Source organism: Haliaeetus albicilla, chromosome Z, assembly GCF_947461875.1.
Source record: "Haliaeetus albicilla chromosome Z, bHalAlb1.1, whole genome shotgun sequence".
NCBI lineage: Eukaryota > Metazoa > Chordata > Aves > Accipitriformes > Accipitridae > Haliaeetus > Haliaeetus albicilla.
In genome coordinates, this window is record NC_091516.1 from 41,285,834 (window position 1) to 41,304,875 (window position 19,042).

Genomic DNA, 19,042 nt, shown 5'->3' on the forward strand with positions numbered 1-19,042 from the left:
GCAAGAATTTGTCAATGTTGTATTTCATTGATTTTAATGAAGAAAATAGAATATGCAAAAACCTAAAATGCATGTTCATCTTGTGGTTGACCTTAAGAGAGCTTTATATGGTAGCATAGGAATTAAACTTGTCTTGCATCTCTCTGTATGGTCTGTATCCTCTCTTCTTAGTGTTACATACCCATCAGTTTTCTCGTGCCTTCCATTTCTTTATATAGCTCTTTTGGAAACTAATAGTTTTGAGCTGATTGCCAGGAATCATTTTCACTGCAGATTTCCTTCTGGTGGACTACAATGATTCAATAGCCCACTCATCGCCAAAGCGGAGTCCTGGAAATCTCGGTCAAAAAACTTGTCCTTGATCATAACTTCCTTTAGAAAGATATGAAGGTCAACACTGATGAACAGCTTAGGGAGGAAGCCTGGACAGAGATCACAGGATACAGCAATTGTAATAAAATTCTTTCCTCGATGTGCAATAAGAAAGTGGACAAGTTTTTACAGCTATCAAGAAAAACAACACAAACTGATATCTCATTGCTCTGTAATTCTGATGGGGCTAATGCTGAAGACATTGCTTTTCTCAAGGAAGAGAAAATATTTTATTGGCTGCCAAGGAGAGGCCTGATCTAGTGGATCCTGACTTCGGAAGGAAAATGACCAGAATGTTTTTTTCCTTATAAGGTAGTAGAATCAGTAAAGCTAGCTAACTCCTGTACAGTTATGTGCAATACTCTGAGGCCTAAGAAATGGAGGAAACAGCTAACGGGAGAAATAAGAAGCCCCAGAATTACTAGTTTTTGTGGAGGGTCTGGCTAGCATGACCACGAGCAAGTACAGCAGGATAGAATGACTGTGTAAAGACTTGAGGACAGAGAAATGGAGGTTGATTGTCTTGTCCTTCTCAAAAGTACTGGGCCTCCAAAATGTTACATTATTCTTGCTACGGGTGCAGATGGGAATATGCTGAAGCAGAAGCATCAAAGTGAGAGGGAGGTCCTCTAAGCTGAAGAGAAACAGAAAGAACCTCTTCCGACAGAGAGAAAGAGTCTAGATACTGACATCAGTGAGTTTTTATGCTGGACAATGAAGCGACAGCATTTCACACTTGGGCATGCCACATGGGGATAAAGAGGAAAACTGGCTAAGAACAGTAAGGAAGGACGTAGCTTAGGTACTGGAGCCTCTGTGGAAATGTACAATAGCTTGTGAGTCCATTGAATCCCCAGGAAGATTGCTGATATGCTGACCAGTGGCTGCCCAGCCTCTGGCGCCAACACTGGAGGCAAGACAGGATTTGCAGTAATGGGATTAGTCTCTCCAACTACCTGATGAAATCACACAGTAATGGACGGGGGGGATGGAGGGGCACCTGAGAAGATTAAACTCAACTGTGTCCTCTTGCTGCAGATGCTGGGGACATAATTAACAGGCACAGGGAGATACCTGTTCTTCAGATTAAGACAAAATGAACAGAAGCAGGAACTGGCCCATATTGGAGCCAAGAAGGGGATTGTGTCTGCAGAGCAAGCTGGCTACACCCTAGATCCAGCCCCGGATGCCTGCAAGTAGCTAAAGAATGTAGAGGTCAAATCTGCTGCCTTTAGAAAAGAGGTGGAAACATACAGAAAGCGAAGCTGTTTCAGCACGGCAAAATGTTAGAGCTGGCAGAACTCAAAAGCTGCCTGGTTTTTTTATGTAAAAGCATAGCACAAAGCAAGACCCAAACTGAACAACCTAGTCAGAGGAGAACAGGTTAGGCTCTACAGAGCAGACTGCAGTGTCTGTTAAGTGTGGAAATCAGCAGGCAATTCTGAGCAGCTCTGGAAAAATTTGGGGTTGATCAGAGATCCTTCATTCTGCAGAACGCATTTGTCTTGATGTCTGGGGAAACGCAAGACTTGAAGAGACGCCTTTAAAGCTCACTTGCAGAAGGTGCTTCTTAAGCTGTATAAAGAGAACAAAAGCAAAACCTGGTCTCAGTCCTGTCTCTGGAAAAAGTCACTCCTGGAGAAGGAAGTGTAAGAGGTGTTTCTTGCCTCCTGGAAAGCAAGTCCTTGTAGGATGGCATGGACACACAAAAGCTCAGTAATGTGGAGTACTCATGAGCTCAGCAGAGGCCAGGGATGGGAAAAGAAGAGGAAATGGTTCTGACTACAACAACAACAACAAAAAAGGTAATTCTTTAAGGGCGCTGCAGTTCATGGCAGGCAGCAGGCCTGTATCCTCCCTTGTCATAGATGTGGAGTCGTTGTCAGGACTGAGACAGTCTTCCAGTTCTGTGCTGGAGGAAGCTGCTGTGAGGCTGAAGAACCTAAAAGCACGCCTTTGCTTGGGTGGAGGCCAAGGGACTCAGTGACCTGTGTATTGCAGTGAGGTTAGGTAAATAAAACCTTCCAGGGCCTGAGGATGGCTTGCTCTGAGTGTAACTCTTCTGCTGAGATCGGAGGTGAGGGATAGCATACTTTCCTCCATGGCCTCTGGTCATGCTGGCACTGAAGCAGACTGTACAGTTATGGAGTAGTCCCCTCCTCTCTTTCCTTCTGATTCACAGGCTGGTTTTGAACACTTGACGGTGCATTTCCTTCCCTTCTTGACTCTCATTATCTAGTGAAGGAAAAACATCACTTCCTAAAACCGATCCCCTTGCCACTAAGATTTGCACTAAACAGTGTTGTCTACAGCTCTAGAACTGTGGGTGAGAGAAGATTTGTTAATCAGGGATGGACTTTGTTAAAATTTAGAGGGGGCACTGTCAGTCTATGCAGTCAAATTCCCAAGCACACATCTCCACTGACTTAATGGAGCTGCTCAAATACATGCTCTCTATGTAGGGTGAAGCTTTTGTAGTAATGAGCCCAGTGTAGGAGTCCTTATTCAGGCAAAAGTTGCATTGAGTTTCGTGAGGACTGACTGAGTAAGGATCTTAAACAGTCAAATTTTGATCTATATTAAATAATTGTTTTAAGGACTGGAGTGCTGCAGCTGATGTGAAATGGCATTTGGATGGCCACAAGGAAATTTGGGGAATTGACCATTTTAACTCGCATCTCAAGGGCTAAGTTAGTGAAGTTTACATCCTGGTTGGTCCATTTTACACCAATGAAGATTTGCCCATCAGTACATAAACTGAGGTTAGATAAAACCACATTGCATCCATTTATTTGGCTTTCTTTGCATTTGATCGTGTTCTATGTCTACTACACTTTTGTTTTGTGATGAGTTTTTGCTTCCTTGTTCCAAGCACTGGGCTTGTTACTAGCATGAACATTTATCATGGTAGATGAAGTGCAGAATTTTTAAAGCATGCTTTGTTCACGTTGAACTTTTACATTCTGCATAGCTATCCATCCAATCACATTTCTTGCACAGAAACCCTGACTCGTGCAGGCTAGTCTATCCCTAGAAAAGTTGTCTGGCAATGCACATGTACACTGAAATATTTCTGCAGGAGTCCTGGTTTGGGCTAATTTTTGAAAGACAGTTGCACAGAGGAAGGTTGAAATGTTAACACAAAAATACATTCACGCTGCATGCCATTATAAAGTATACCTCTGGGGAATCTAAGAAAGGAAGAAACTTAATATAAAATTAAAATTGCTACCTTACATAAGCTTCCAGTATTTTAGTTGGCAACTCTACATATTTTCTTTGTTCTTCAAACTATAGGTTAGATCCATGGTTGGGAAAATCAGCCTATTTCTGGCAAAGTCGAAGAGTTTTTACCACCAAAGTATTTGGCTGCATGTATATTTTACATCCAAAATGTAGTAATTTTGTTAACAGTGAGTTTCACAGCACCTTGTTGTATATAGGTAACTGCAGATGTAATTTTGCTTATATTTAATGTTAAGTATTTGTGAGAAATTACAAGGCTAAGCTCATGGCAATGGGCTCTATTCTTAAAATAACAGCCATTTGGCAACTAACCTTCATGAGAGATGGCTTTTAAATTACCCTTCTTAAACACGAGGTATGTTACATTAAGAAATGTTACCCATAACTGCTTAAATCGTGGCTTGCTCATATCTAAGCTGCAATATATTTTATTTAAAGGACACAGAAGCATCTTATTAATGACTGCAGCCAGTTTGAGGCCTACATTTATATAGAAAGATGGAGAGGATGAGAGCAAGCTCTTTTGCTACCAGCAAGCACTGGGACAGGCGTGCAATATTCTCTGATTTGAGGGCAGTAACTTCCCAGATTCACTTCTTCACATGGCACAGAAAAGCACTTCAAAGGTTCCCCACTGCAGGGCACAGTGGAGGATGTAGGGATATTTAAACCTCAGCCAGTGCTTCTGTTTCTCTCCAGGTGGAACAACTAAACAGCCTGTTACCTGTTTTTCTGTAAATAGAAGGATGGGAAGAAAAGTGAGCATGGTAGGTTGCAGTAAACAGCATGATGCAGTCACTTGTACTCACTAGGCTGTAAACCAGGCTGGAGTGACTAACTCCCATGTTAGGAAACACAAATTGAAGCTAGAATGCTCAGTGAGAGCTTATGTTGCTATAAAATAATAATGCAATTATTTCTTACTAAAAGTTAGGAAGCTCCTTCCAGGAATACCTTGTGAAAGCTGTCACCATCCTCTGACTCAGATACTGCAAATCAAGGGAGAGTAAAACAAGACAGAGCAGATGCCTAAAATGCAGCTTAACCTTCAGTGTGTACCCCAAGATACAATAGTGAGGAATCTTGAAGCTATGGTTGTGCTACAAAGCTGTCAAATAATAGAAAAGAGGTAAGCAAAGCTCTTTGAAAGGTGATTTTCTAAATAGAAGTATTACTAATCTGGTATCTTTCCTGCTTCCTAAACTCAGTCCAAACTAGGTCATCTAGGGTTAAAAAGAGCTTGGATTTCCAGGTGAAATACCTCAACAGCTGACTGCAAAAGATGTATTAAACTGTGACTTGCTTTATTGCTGCAACCTGTCTTAGACCTCTTCAGTTTATACAAGGCATTTCTTGATGTGCTTGACTAAGCCCACAGTCTTGTCAAAGTATCCTGACCTTAGGAGCCATCAATCTTGCAGGCTCAACAATGGTGAGTTCTGGCTTGTAGAAGTTACAAGTACGAAGAAACAACTTCTTCCTCAGCAAGAACACAGCGTATTTTCCTACTTTCAGTTCCACCCCTTCATTCCACTACATAATGTCTTTTCCATGAACAGCAATTTACATGACTTCTGACCTCTCAGTAACTGGCGTAGCTACAGGCCCTTTGCAGCTCCGCAGCTCTTCCCTTGCACCCAGCCTTGGACCTTAGTGTGGGCTGCTTGTTCGTACTTGCAAAAGGACATTGTGGTGAGGGAACAGGTTGAAGGAGAAGACTAGCCTTTGGAAAAGAAGAAAGCGTCAGGTCTAATCTGAAAGTGCATGTCATGGGAAATGTGTATTGGGCATAACTGGCAGGCTTTTAGTAGCAGGGGCCTACAAGGGAGGAGGGCATGAACTCCGCTGTGCCAGTCACAGCCGCTTTCAGCTAGCTTTGAAAGGAATGAAAACAACCCACTGTATGCCAAAACCTCAACTAATGAGAGCAGCACATGGCACCTCTGCTCTAACGTATTTAAGAAAGAGCAGCAGCCTCTAGGGCAGGAGACACTGGAGGAGACATGAGGAGATCTATGAGGAGATGGAGGAGGAGGAAGTGGAGGAGACACATGGAAGGGAGAGGCAGTCTTGGAGGGAGGCACTCCATGCCATAGCAGGAACACCCTGGAGGGAACTGTGGCCCATGAAGGACCTATGCCAGAGCAGGGGCATCCCTGGACGGACTATGGCCCATGGAGGACCCACTGTGAAGCAGAGGAACAGTAAGAGTCAAGGAGCAGTGGAGGAAAGTTAGTAAGAAGCATGGAACAGCAGAAAAGCCATTACATGCTGACCCAAACTTTCCACATTGCCCAGTGCCTCACAGAAGGCATTGGGAGGGACTGAGCATAACACCTATTGAAAGTGAGGGATGTTGAGGCTAGGAAGGGGGTGGAAGAGGTGGTTAACTGGAGCTGAGCTTGAGGAGGGCGAAAAGGTCTTTCCCGAAGTGTTCAGTTGTTTATGTCTTCTTTTTTTCCCCTCAGTACCTGAATCCGTAGTTGAAATTTTGTGTGAAGTGGCAATAAATTAAGCAGAATTCCCTGACTGAGACTGCTGTGCCTGCAAAGACCTGTCACGCTTTCCACAGGACACAAAAGCCAACATAGTGTTTGCTGTGGATGTAAGACTTGAAAGGTACAAATGTCTCTGAGAAATCTCCAGGAGCCCCATGTGCTCATCCACTCTGAAAACTCAAGCCACCCAAATAAAAGTATAGTTGGTGTTCTTCTTAGAAACTATTCCAGCATGGCTATTGACTTTGTGTTTGTACAGCCTAGCCATTGGATCTGACCGTGCCCCTTTCCCTTGTCATCCGTCTTGTACCATTTGTCAGCACTTGTCTCTCAGTGACCTGATGCCACTGTCATGCAACCAGGAGAATGCAAAAGCGGAGAAATGCTGTCCAGTGGTGCACAAAGATTTCCCACCATCGTACAGGTATTTTAATGGAGCAAACTAAATTAAACGCTCCATTTGCTATTCATGAACAGCTGTATATTAGCTATTTAATTGGAAAATGTTGTCCAAATGCTTTAACAGTTGGCACAGGTACCGATTTCCAGAATTTAAAAAACCCAGCCTTCTGCCAATACTGAAAAAACCCACACTTTCCTTAGAGGAACCTGGTTTAAGGAGGCACCAGTAGCAGGGCAATTTTCACCTTGCTCTTTGCTATTGACGTAGCACTGTTTCCACTCATGTCACTAATTCTTTTGAATGCTATATGCAGTATACCCACTCTCTTTCAAACTCTGTACTGCATGGGATGACCCATAACACTCTGCTGACAGTAAACTAAATGTACTTGTTCTCCCTGTGTTCTGAGTAAACATGCTGAAATTATTTATTTTAGAATTTGAAATTATGATCCAGTAAATGTTTGGTAATGTGTAAAGATGGAAAGGTCTAGTATAGGGTGAAAAACACACAGCTGCATTTATATGTTAAAGAGCCATTTTTTATTTCAGTTTTACAACCAGATAAAGGTACAAACAGAGTGAAGTTTAAGTCAGTGAAGTTATGTAGCAACTACACTGGGGAAACCAAGATCAGAATCAGGAGCTTTTTTATTTTGTCCAATGCTGAGCCCCTCTGTGGGATTGTGGCTGAGGGAAGGAGCTTGGGTCACTGCTGAAATGAATGTGTCAGCTTTTATTCAGTGTAGAAGGGTCCGCGTTATTAATTTGAATATTTACTGCTATCTGTGACACTTCAGTGCATAGTATTATTTCAGATTACCATCAGTCCGAGCTCTCCGGAGTTTGCTTTCAGGTATTTGTATTTCTATGCCACTTGAAATATAATGGTGGTAGGTTGTGCATCAAAATACAAGTCCGGAAACCTGCAGATACAGTTCCCTCAGTAACCACGTATCATCCAGATTGCTCATAATAAGACAAAGCATTAACAGCATGAACGATAACATCAGCCTCTTCACTGCAGAAGAGCAATGGCAGTGCATTATGTCTGCAGAGGGAACCATAATTTAGATGCCTGCCTTTTGTGTGTTACTTGTTTTCATTCACAGAGCATTTTATGCATTGAAAATGCACTGTTACACTTTCACAGATTGCACTGCAGTGTTTTTAAGTGCTCCTGCCATGTAACAAGCAAAAAATGGGGAAGGGGTTGCACGATGGGTGATGCTTCTAGGGGAGGAGCTCATTTGGGAGGACGAGGGACTGTGACACCCTCAGCATCTGAGAATTTAATAATTGCTGAGATCAATAACACAGCCTATTTCTCAGGTAGCTAAAACACACCATCATTTGCGGATTTTGTGTTTGGAGCAAGGCAGGTTTGGCACTGTGAACCTTTAAATTGAGATTTTATTTTAAGGTTTGTGAATGGTTGTTAATTTCTCTGGGAACTGACACAACTGAATTCATCCTTATTTATGGAGAAGTACCGAAGTGTTAGCTCTGACAGGTCCTTGCCTTTTCCTTACCATAAGTGACATGGAGAACAAATTCTGGTCCGGTTGAAGTTGGTTATTATTTCTGACAGAGCAAGTGTGGAGCTGAGGGCGGTGGGAGCACGGTGACCTCGCGAGTGACTCAGTGCCCGGGTTTCTGCTCTTGCTGCCCAGGGGCCGGCCGGGGGGCAGGCGTGGGAGCCGAACGCGAGGGGCTGGGATGCTCTCACGCACCTGGGAGCGCGGAGTTTCGCAAAAAGCAAGGCAGCTAGCCCACGCCACGCATCTCCGGCCGGGGGGGACGCACGGGGGGACGCCACACACGACACGGACATACACAGCCCCGCAGTTTGTTTTTGGCTGCAGTGTGCCCGCCTACATGCAAATCGCCGCGGCCCCGTGTCGTCGTGTCGTCGTGTCGTCGTCCTCCCCCCCGCCCCCCCCGCCAAGCAGCCGCGGCGGAGGGCAAAGGTAAAAATGACAAAAAACAAAAAAAAAAAAAAGAGAGGGAGGGGGAGAGAAAAAGAGAGAGGAAAAAGAAAGCGGCAAACAGGAAAAAGAAAAAGGAGAGAAGACACCAGAGGGAAGGGGAACCGCAAGCTGCTGGGCGGCCCCGGCGCTGGAAGGGGCGGGCCCGCCGCCGGCCGCTCCGTGCCGCCTATAAGAGGGGCGGCGGGGTGAGGGTGGCCGGCAGCGGGGCCGGCGCTGGGAGCGGAGCGGAGAGGGGCAGGGCAGGGCAAGGTGAAGCGGAGCGGCCAGCGCGGAGCGGAGGCGGCGGCTCGGCCGGCTCGGCTCGGCTCCCCGCGGGACCGACGGCGGCTGCTACCGCCCGGGGAGGTAGGCGGCGGCGGCGGCTGTCGGGGTGGGCTTCCTCCCTTGTCCCCGCTCCGCCCGGAGCAGGCGGTGTAAAGCGAGAGGAAGAAAGCAAATAAGTGGGGTGGGTTTTTTGTTTTGGTTTGGTTTTGGTTGGGGGATTTTTTTGGTGGTTGTTGTTTTGTTTTTGTTCTCCGGCGTGGTGCCGCTCGCTGTGTCCAGCGTGTCAGGAACGTGGCTCGGAGGACGGCTTAGGGGGTAGCGGGGAATCGGGAAGGGGCTAGTTGGGGAAGGGAAGTTGGTTTTGTTTGGTTTTTTTTCTGGTGTGTGCTTATTTTTTTTTTTTTTTACAATTATTTTATTTTAGCTTATCCTGAGCGGGGCGACTCAGACTTGGCAGCGCTTGTGTAGGGTGGCTCACCTTACCGCCGCCTCTTCCAGCCCCGGTGTGTGTGAGAAGATAACGGGAGGGTTTTCATCCCCTTCACTCCTGCGTGAATCCTATAAAGTAGCGGAGGGTGAGGGGAGGGGAGGGCCTTGGGATGAGGGGAAGCGTAAAAATAAAAGATCGATCCGGACGCTTTTGTGATGGGCAGGAGGTTCAGTTGCACGCAACATACCTTGCTTCTGCCTGCCAGACCCTTGTTATGTCAGGACTGCTACATTACAACCTATCATCAGTCTGTTACAAAATACTGCTGCTTTGTTCTGGAGGTGCACCACTGCCCAGATGCTTAAAATGTGTCAGGAAAGATCCTGCAATTCTAAATTAAAAGTTCATATTAAACAGTACTTTTGCTGGTTTTAAACAGGAGTGCCCCCCTCTCCCCTCTTTACCCCAGCTGTTGGCTTTGGAGATTTTCAGGTTGTACAAATAACTTACTTGGAGGATCAAAGTTGATCTTCAGTGTGTTGGAATAGACCGTACTGAACCCAGAGGGATGTAAACATTTGCTTACATACTTGTAAACGTGCTAAATTGAAACCTAAAAATGAGTTGGACTTCCTTGAAAATTACTGATATGGATTAACACATTACAATTCATTTTGGAGGTACCTTTGAAAATGAGTTGGTGTTTGTACTCCAGAGTACAACCATATCTTGGGGATGTTCCGCTAACAACAGATGGCCAAGCTTGCTGTTGAAAGGCTTTCGTAATGGAGCGGTCTTGCTCAGTTTTGAAAGGGGGTCATGGTAGTAAACTTTCAGTGCAAATACTTTTTGTACTTGGCCCTTGTGGCACTGCTTGCCTCCCTAACAAGTGGGAATGGCAATGTGTGCCAAGGATTTCCCATAGCACAGATCGGTGTGTGATTCTGTGATGTAGGCTATTAAGCTAAATGGGTGCTGCCTGGGACTCTACAGTGTATTACTGGCGTTAACAGATATAAATGCTGTTGGTGGGTCTTTGCAATTCATTGTGCAAATGTGAATTTTAATTTATGTAAGAGTGGTCTGATACAGCCTGTATCTGGTATAGCCTTGACAAGTAAGGGCAGGAGTCTGATGCCTTTACTCATGACGTGGAGCACCTTGTTTCTTATGTAATCATAATTTGGTAGGGCTGATTATAGTAAGAATTAGAAGTCAGCTCTTAAAGTGGATAAAAGTTTGGTAGCATGGAACAGAAGAGCTGTACCGTAGAATTTAAGTTGAACCTGTTAAGTTGAGAATGCCTAGCTTTAAAAATATAATAAAAATTGATGCTCTTTTATGCTTGCTGTAGGTGTTTTGAGGAGATACCTGCTGGTCTCTGGGTTGCAAGAGATCACAATTGCCATCATCTGGGGTTAGAGTGTAATAATCAAGCAGCTAGCCCCAGCCATGCACAATAACTTTCCCCTGTTACGTTGCTGCTGAAGTACACTTAGCCATATGATATTTATGTGAAACAAACACCTCAGGTGCAGCTATATGTAAGATTTTGGCATTTGCAGGAGTCATGGTAGTCTTCTGGATATCAAATCCAAATTTCCTCTGAGTATAGCTGCATAGCAGTGCAAGCAGGTATGTTGAAAGTTTCTAAATGATCTCTCTACCCAGTGAGATTGAGGCATGTTTATAAATCAGTTTGCCACAGGCAGCTGCCGGCAAACCCTCTTTGTAATGCTAAATTTGTTTTCAAAACCAAGTGTAGCTCAGTGCTATTGGTGTGAGCAGAGTCTTGGTTTGGAACCAAATTCGACATCTGCCGTCACGGTGTATATAAGAGTGGCTCCTGGTGAAATGCTGGAACTACAGAAGATGAAATGCCATGAGTTTAAAAAAAGGTCAGTAAAATTATTTGGCCTTTGTTCCAGGAGTAGCCTTTTCTCTAGCATTCCTTAGGCTGAACTTCCCCCAGCTGTGTGAGGGTAAAGCAGTCTGCTGTGATTCAGGAATAAGCCTCAGTGACTTGAAGAAAGCATCTGTGGACCTACCTTCCAAGCAGATTCTGGGCTGAAGCATTCTCATGTGTTAAGCATAATACACACAATTCAGAAAGCAAGTCTTCCCTTGCCTTCATCTCTGCAAGCCTGTTGTCTCGCCAGTGAGTTCACCTGGCAGGGTCCACAGAGACAGAGCAGGAGGAGGATTGGTACTGGACTCACCCATTGGTGGCCAGATGTGATCAGCTGTGCTAGTGTTTATCACATGTGTTGCACCATGCAGGCATGATATTTCTTAGGGTGTGGTTTCTTCAGAACTTTAAACCAGAGTAATTGAAGGTTGCTAGTGAACTAGTAATGGACCTCCTTCATTTTCCCCTGACTGCCCATTCTCTTTTCTCTCCCTATCAGTTTCATCCTCCGTGCTGGCACTGGAGTTCACCAACCCAGGGTGAGTAATTGAGAACAAACTCTCTTCTCTTTGGTTGGTGATATTTTTTTTTTTTTTGATATATGTATTTTTTTCCCCAGCATCCTATGTGCAGAGTCTTCTCATGGCTTTGCAAGCACTGGTGTCAGCACAGTGATGACAGGAGCAGAGCAGAAAGGGAACCAGACTACCACTTTGTTTAAGTAACCTCGGAGCAAGCACCCTTCATGTTTATATAGGTCTTCTAGGCTGGGCAACACACCAAATCCTGAAATAAGTCCAGAGGCCATGGCTGACCAAACACCAGCGTGCTTCTAGTAGGCTGGTTATTCTTGATGACTCCTGCTGTGAGAGGGGCTAGAGTTGGGACCTACTGTTTAGTAAAACATTTTATACATATGACACATTTTCCTTATTCATCTGAGGAAGCTATGCACTCTACCCACTTTCTCCAGGTCTGACATGGTAGAAATTCACTCTGAGATTGCCTCCTTTTAATGCTGGCTGAGCATTTGAATCCTGAATGCTTGAAAGCTTTCTGTGTAGTTAACAAGCATGCACATCTGCAGTTACTGATAGTAAGAGTATAAATTAAAAATACCATGGTAAGACTCTATGTGTAGTGTTCAAAAGATGCTCACCACAAAAAAGTTAAAATATTTCATATTCTGTAGCTGCATGTCTTATACTTCTATTGGTCGTACAAAAGTCATACAGAGTAACTCAGAAGAATTACCATGGTTTGAACTACTGACTGGAGTACCCTGTTCTCTATATTTTTTTTGTCTGTTTCTTTGAAATAAGTAGCAGCAAAGCCAGTCCTGTCTTTTTTAGCATTTGTCATTGGGGGAAAAAGCATGTGAGCTTGCCTCAAGGACTGAGAGTGAGACAGAGTAGGATGGAAAACTGTTGATGCAGCTTTCCTGACACAACAGGCTAACGCTGTAGGAAAAATGGGAGTATTCAGATCTTTATTCATGGGGTTATTAGTGAAAAAGCTTGATCGTAGATAATAAGAATGTGCATTAGTTTGGCATAAAAATCCACATACAAGCTGACCTTTTTCCTCTTCTGCTATTTTCTGGAGGAGTGTTGCTTAGCAGAGCTCTAATGCAATAAGATCGGTTTGCATTATGCTAACTTTGTTATGGAATAATTGGTATTGGATAGGAAAAGGAGAGCAAAAGAGCCGTCCCAATACTGTTCTGGTTTGGGCTAGATAGCAAGGTCATTCTCCGGGAAAGAGCAAACATAGTCACAGCCTCTGACCACACAGTTCAGAGATCGTTCTGGAGGTCTGGTTTCCTTTTTAGCAAATAGCAGGCAGGGCTATGTGGAAGATAGAGGTGGCCAAAACTTGTTACCACCCTACTAGCTTGGCTCCCTGAAGCAATCTGCAGTTTTACTAGCCCATTTCCAAGTGAATGGTTGTTACCGGGAGCAGGCAAGCAAACTGTGCAACTAATATTCAATAGCATTCTTGGTTGTTAGCTTAGTAAAAGCCAAAATTAAGCCATGTGGAAGGTGTCAGAGCAGCAGCAGTGCTGGTGGTGTAGGTGGCAGGAGCAGGACTAGGGACCAGGAGAACCTGGTTCCCAGCACCTGCACCCATCTTCTTGTGATGACTTGCCTGTTTCTTCTTACCTGCTTTTGCCATTGTTACAACAATGATGTGACAAAAGTTTATACTCTTCATGGTAAAAGTGAAAGTGTGTTTTTTCCCTCACCTGCAGCAGGTAACACATCTTTTTAGAGACCGTAGGCTGTGTTGCTAGTGTCAGCAACCTGGGTTTAAGTCCCAGGTTTTCAGATGTAGTGTCTGCTTTTCCAGGTGAATTTTTGTGCCTTCAGAAGAAACAGGCAAATTATCATACATGTTCTTTTGTCTGAGAGCTGTATTCATGGGGAATATATTGATATTCTAGGGATCAGCTGATGACTTTTTCCTCTTGCCCATATTGTAATTATGCTACCATAACAAGAGTTTGGCTATGGCTGCTGATAAAAGCAGAGTTAGGACCAAATTTGAATGGATTAAAAAACCCCCAAACTTTCCTCATCCAAACAGAGCAGCACCAACCTTTTCTGAGCGCGGACACATGGATGTTTCATTCTGGTAGCAGTACAAGAGTCAAAGTTCAAAATCTACTCCTCCCCTAAATGAAATGTTCCTATCTAAATTGACCCTGCATTTGTAGTTTTGTTCTACCAATGAGCAATGTGCTTATTATCTGATTTTTTTTGTTTTAAACCATTTTAGATATTTTAATTATTCTTTATCCTATTAAATCAGAGTAGCAATTCTTACTGCTTTGTTTCCCAGCTCCCTCCAACCTATATTCAGATACTCATCCTGAAGTAAGCAATAGGATTTTTTCTACTGTCTTTGGAGAGCTCTGGACTTGCTTCCTTCTTCTAGCAAACTGACACCATCACCTGTGCACCACCTGTTTTCAGATTTCTTCAGATCTTGTTTTCCTCAGGTCACTATTTTGTTCTCCTGATTGCCATGTCTTCCAGAGCTTCATTCCCAGTTCTTGTGACATGCTTTTAATATTCCACACCACTACATCTATCTTCCCAGTTGTGTTTATGTATAAAACCAGACATAATTTTAGTCAACTGGATTGTCTGCCCAGTGGAACTTTCTCAGCACCATTAAGGATATCCTAAGCTCAGCGAAAAAAATGTATGTTTTGGATCCTATGTGCATTAAAAACTTGCAAAACTTTTGGTTATATTTCTCTCTTGGAAGCTCATTGCTTTTTGTTTTGGCATTTCATGCCACTTCTGTGCTTACCTGAAGTGTTTTCTGTCCTGAGTCTTGATTGAAATTGAGTAGACCACAGCTCTTCACCTTGGTGCTCGGTCTGTTGAAACTATTGGAGAAAACTAACGAAGCTCTGTTGTGAATCCTTCTGCATCAGATGTAGCTTAGGACATGAACAAATTCTGTCCTCCTCTCTCAGATCTGTGCATGATGTTAAAATAGGCAAACATTAGCTTGCTTTGCATGTCTGTTAACTGTCATGCTGAGCCTAAGGATTGAAGCTTCAGCAGTGGGGTTATGGGTTGTACAGCTGGAGCTAAAGAATACAAAGTGTGTGGAACAACTGTTGCATCTGTGGATCAGGCAAAACGGGGAAGATTGGCATGTGCTTTCTAGCAGTGCTCCCAGCTAGCTGCCCTGTGCCACACCTGCCACAGCAGGCACACGGGCGTCCTTCTTATTGTGTGTGCCAACTATTTTCATGTTCTTCTATGAATAACTTTAGAGATAAGTGGTTATTGAACTCTGTATCGGTCGCCAAGGTTGATCAGAAATTCATTCCTTCTCATAGCTGACAGTCACTGCTTTCAAAAGTACTTGGACATCTGTTTATCACTTCAGTGAATTACTAGCTGCCAAACCCATATGGTTAGATGGTAGCCGTGTGGGAGGTAAGGTCTTGTTGTGGCTCTGTTTGTTGCAGGCTTTAAAAGATCAAACTCTGCTCAAGCTGACAATGGCTGCTAAATACCGCCTTTGCCAGTTTATTGCTTTTTTTCAACAATGTCATTTCCTTTCATTATGCTAGAGGCTTTTTCTTGGTTGACGTTTTTCTGCGTAGTTCAGGGATGTTTTTGTTTCACCTGCTGTTACTTATACCTATGCCACAGGTAGCGGTGCAGTTGTGTAGATATCAAGCTTAACAGACAGCTTATTCTTTATGCCAGTGAATCTCAAAGGCACCACTGGGATGTTTTCTACAGTATAAGCCATGTTGTGTTCTGCCCTGCTACTGAACACACGTGCTGGTTTATGGCATGATGGTCCCAAATGGCAAAGATGAAGAAGAAAATAACAGTAAAGTTTCCTTTGATGTTTCAGGGCAGGCATACATCTCAAACTCCAGTTTAATCTTGTACTGGGCACAGTTTGTGTCCTTGTCTTCTCCCAAGATGAAAAGCAAGTTACAAAAACAAGATGTAGGAGAAGACACTCCAAAAAAGATCCTTATCAACATGATGGCAAAGCTGCAAGGCTTGGTAGCTTTGTTCAGTGGAAGATATAAGCATGCCAGTGATGCTCCAGCCACTCTGCAGTAGGATTGTGGAGCACTTACCAGTGTTACACTTTATTAAACCAGGTCTATGGCTGCTTTGTCTAAAGTGATTCAGTGACCAGGATGTGCTGTGGAAGGGATGGTGATCAGAAGTGTTTCTGTCCTAACGCTCTCTGAGCTCATGGATTTCTTTTCCTAAAATTTGTTCAGGCTTATGATTTTCCTGGGGGAGCCCTCACTTCCTTCTCCCCCTCGAGGTTGCTTCCAAGCAGAAAAGTTACCTTTTGCAATGTGAAATGCTTCACCCTTTTTCCTAGTTGCAAAGATAATGCCCTTAAACAGGATGCGTCATCAGCTGGAAAAAGTGACTGAAGCTGTGTAACACAGCTTTTTGCGGACTGTGTATTGATGATAGTATAGTTGCTCAGAGATCAAATCTTAATGGCATGAATTGAGCTCAAACGTTGCAACTGTTATTTTAGCAGGATGTTCTATTATTTCTAGATTCCACTAGAGAAGAGTTCATTCTCTGAGAGCCAGAAAAAAAATACCTGCTAATGTGGACTATGGATTTTTGGACATTGGCCGTGATAAAGCAAATCAGCTTCTGTGTTTGTTTTTGCTGAAGAATGGACTAGATTTTGGCTTTTTTTGTATGGGGAAAGTAGGGGACGTTCAGTGTAATATTGAAAGTTGAAATGCTTCACGTATTTCGCAACCTTCCAGTGGAAGCTGGGTTTTTTGTAAAATAGATGACTGCATTTCATCTTGAGTGTTATACTTGACATTTAAGAAATTCCTCTTGCCTAAGTGCATTCCACAGTCTCTTGCACTTGCTTTTCATTGGGTCAGTCCAGCTGTGGCGCATGCAAGCTTGACATCTTCCATTGCATTTGAGCTGCGCTGGTTTTCACCAAGGAGCCTTTTGAGCATGCTAGAAGTAACAAGAACCAGTCATTGTGGTCATTCTGGTAGGCAGACGTTGCTCCCCTGGGACCTGGGATAGGTTTTCAAAACAGCTTGGTGTGTTGTGTCACAAGGAAAGCTTATAAAACACCAGTCGTTTCTGAAAATGGGGCTTTGTGTGAATGTCTAAGGAGGCACTGAGGACTTCAGAAAATGTAGTCCAATTTGTGTTATGGAGTACTTTGCAAGCTAGTGCTTGATTCTTTGGGAAACTGTCCCCTGTGGTTTATTTCTGATTGATAGGGATGGGCCCACCTGTGGCCCAGAAGTATATCTTAGGAGTTCAGCTTTGACAGAAGAACAAGATGGATGCTCTGAAGAGTTTAGGGCTGGGGATTTCAGTGCTCATTATGTTAATTCTGGGCCAGGTCTTTCAAAATGATCATCTGCTCAGCTGTTCATAGTGGTGCATTCAGAAAGGCTCAGACGTAAATCCAGCACATAAATTGAAAAATCCATTTGCTCAGTCGTAGTGCCAAGACTAGGTACCTTTAGAAATCCCCTGCCATTTTGCCTAAATAGTCGAGAAGCCAGCTTTCTGCCCCTAACATGACATTATATTAGTTCCAACTCTTGCCAGAGCAAGATCCAGGCTCCCTTCTCTGTGTAGTACCTAGCGGAGCAAGGAGAACCTAGTATTGGGCACGAGTTATGTCACTAGTTGGTTTAATAGCGGCAGTTAAAGCAGGTTGTGAATAGGTATTTTGTCAGCCTGTGCTAAAAGGAGGAGTCCTTTTCCACTAGTTGTCTCTAGTGTTCTGTGAGGTTGGGCCCCCTTAGGTAACAAAGGGAAGTAATTTATTCAGTGTTTTGTAGCTGTGTGCATGCTGCTGTAAGGATCCTGTGGATGAGTGAGATGCTATGTGTCTCAGTTTTGTCTGGACCAGAGGTGGCAGATAGCTAGAGGGATTCCCTGAGACTGTTTCATCAGCTTCCTGATGTTTTGGCACTGTCCTTTAATATTAGTTTTACAAAATTTGACATGCTCTTCAAGGAGGGAAAATGCGTTAAACTGGTTGTGGATTATCATGAACGTGGATCTTAAAGTGTGTCTGTCATACAAGTCATTGTTATTTAGAGGACAGGTGGATGGCCATGCTAAAAGCAATGTACTAGTTCCTTTCAGTATTAGTAAGCACTGGAGAACAAGGCCAGAACCTGTTTACTACCTAACCTAAGGCTCAGTAGTCAGTGTGTGTAAAGTGATGTAAACTAGTTGAGGATCTTGCCAAGAATTGCCACCCAAATATTGTTGTTTGTGGTCCTAATTAAATTCTTGCCTGCTGACCTAGAAGCTCTCCAATCACATTATTAGCAAGAAGGAGTTGGTATAAACCCTGTGATGTGACCTGGGTGATTTTGAAGAGGAAAGCGCTTCTCACTGAATGGCTTTTTAGATGGAATAGGAAACTTGGTGTCTGATACTCATTTGGCAAATGGGAGAGAAATGTCCACTGTGGACAGGTTATGAAAGACCTGCTTTTAGTTGTGTGTGTGGCTCCACTGATAATGATCCTGTGACCCAGGCAGCAGGCTGTAGGTTCAAAGCTCACGCTCCTACTGCTGATCCTGCATTGCTTGTGATTGCTACAGAGTCTAGGAGTGCTTAAACCAGGAGACAGACGTGTGGGATCTAGTGGTTGTATTCTCATCTCTGCTTTTGCTTTGCTTGTGGCCTCAGATGATTTGCTTGAACTCTGTGCTGCTAAAGCTTTTTGTGGCACCTTTTTGTAACTTAGTTCAGACTCTTTGGGTTAGAAGGTTACTTTAAAAGAGCAATACTGCTATTCCTGTAAAATTATCATCATTTGGGTGGCGGTTTCCCTTCTTTCCTAGAGCTCTAGTAGATGCCGTAAGTTTTTTGACTTCTTGAAAGTTTTAGAGATGAGAATGTCAGATTTGCTCCTATGGGTTTTGCAAGCTTTAGTGTGAGTTGTTTTGATCACAGAGGGGACATTACTTCTGATTCTTTATGAACTGGCTGTTTCTGCTGTGGATATTATCTCCAGTTAGATGTCTAGCAGCAGGATAAAAAATTGCTTACATTTGTCCACAGCTGCTCTTTAGCCTAATATCAACAGAACTGGGATTAATGCTGTTTTCCCTCCTCCTTTAGTCTCATTTGAAGTTGCATAGGTGCAAAGTGCTTTTCACTTTCTGGGAATTGTGGAAGTTATGGTGAAGGTGTCCTCCAAATACTTGTGCCTTGAGAGCTTCTTATGGCCTTGCACAGTCATAGGTTGTACAAAGTGGATGTAGTTGTATAAGAGTGATTCTTTTGGTTGTAGCTACTATGCTGGAAGAAACAAAATGCTGGTGCTCTGCAGAGAAGTGGCCAAGGCACTAGACCTCACTTTGGCAGGTGTGGATTTAATCCTGGACTCTTGGCTTAATCTGCAC

General features: G+C 43.6%; 1 protein-coding gene across 6 annotated transcripts in view; it reads left to right on the forward strand.

The window, feature by feature from the left end:
* Positions 1–8,699: 8,699 nt before the first annotated feature.
* ABCA1 (ATP binding cassette subfamily A member 1) overlaps positions 8,700–19,042 on the forward strand; it is a 384,145-nt gene continuing 373,802 nt past the window's right edge. For 3 of the 6 annotated variants that reach the window (XR_011323420.1, XM_069777312.1, XM_069777317.1), the window contains exons 1-3: positions 8,700–8,854; positions 9,198–9,276; positions 11,612–11,651. The gene's annotated coding sequence lies outside the window, so the exon portion shown is untranslated. Of the gene's footprint in view, positions 8,855–8,941; positions 8,959–9,197; positions 9,277–11,611; positions 11,652–19,042 lie in introns of those variants that run through there. The other 3 variants (XM_069777313.1, XM_069777314.1, XM_069777315.1) reach the window with 3 other exon arrangements.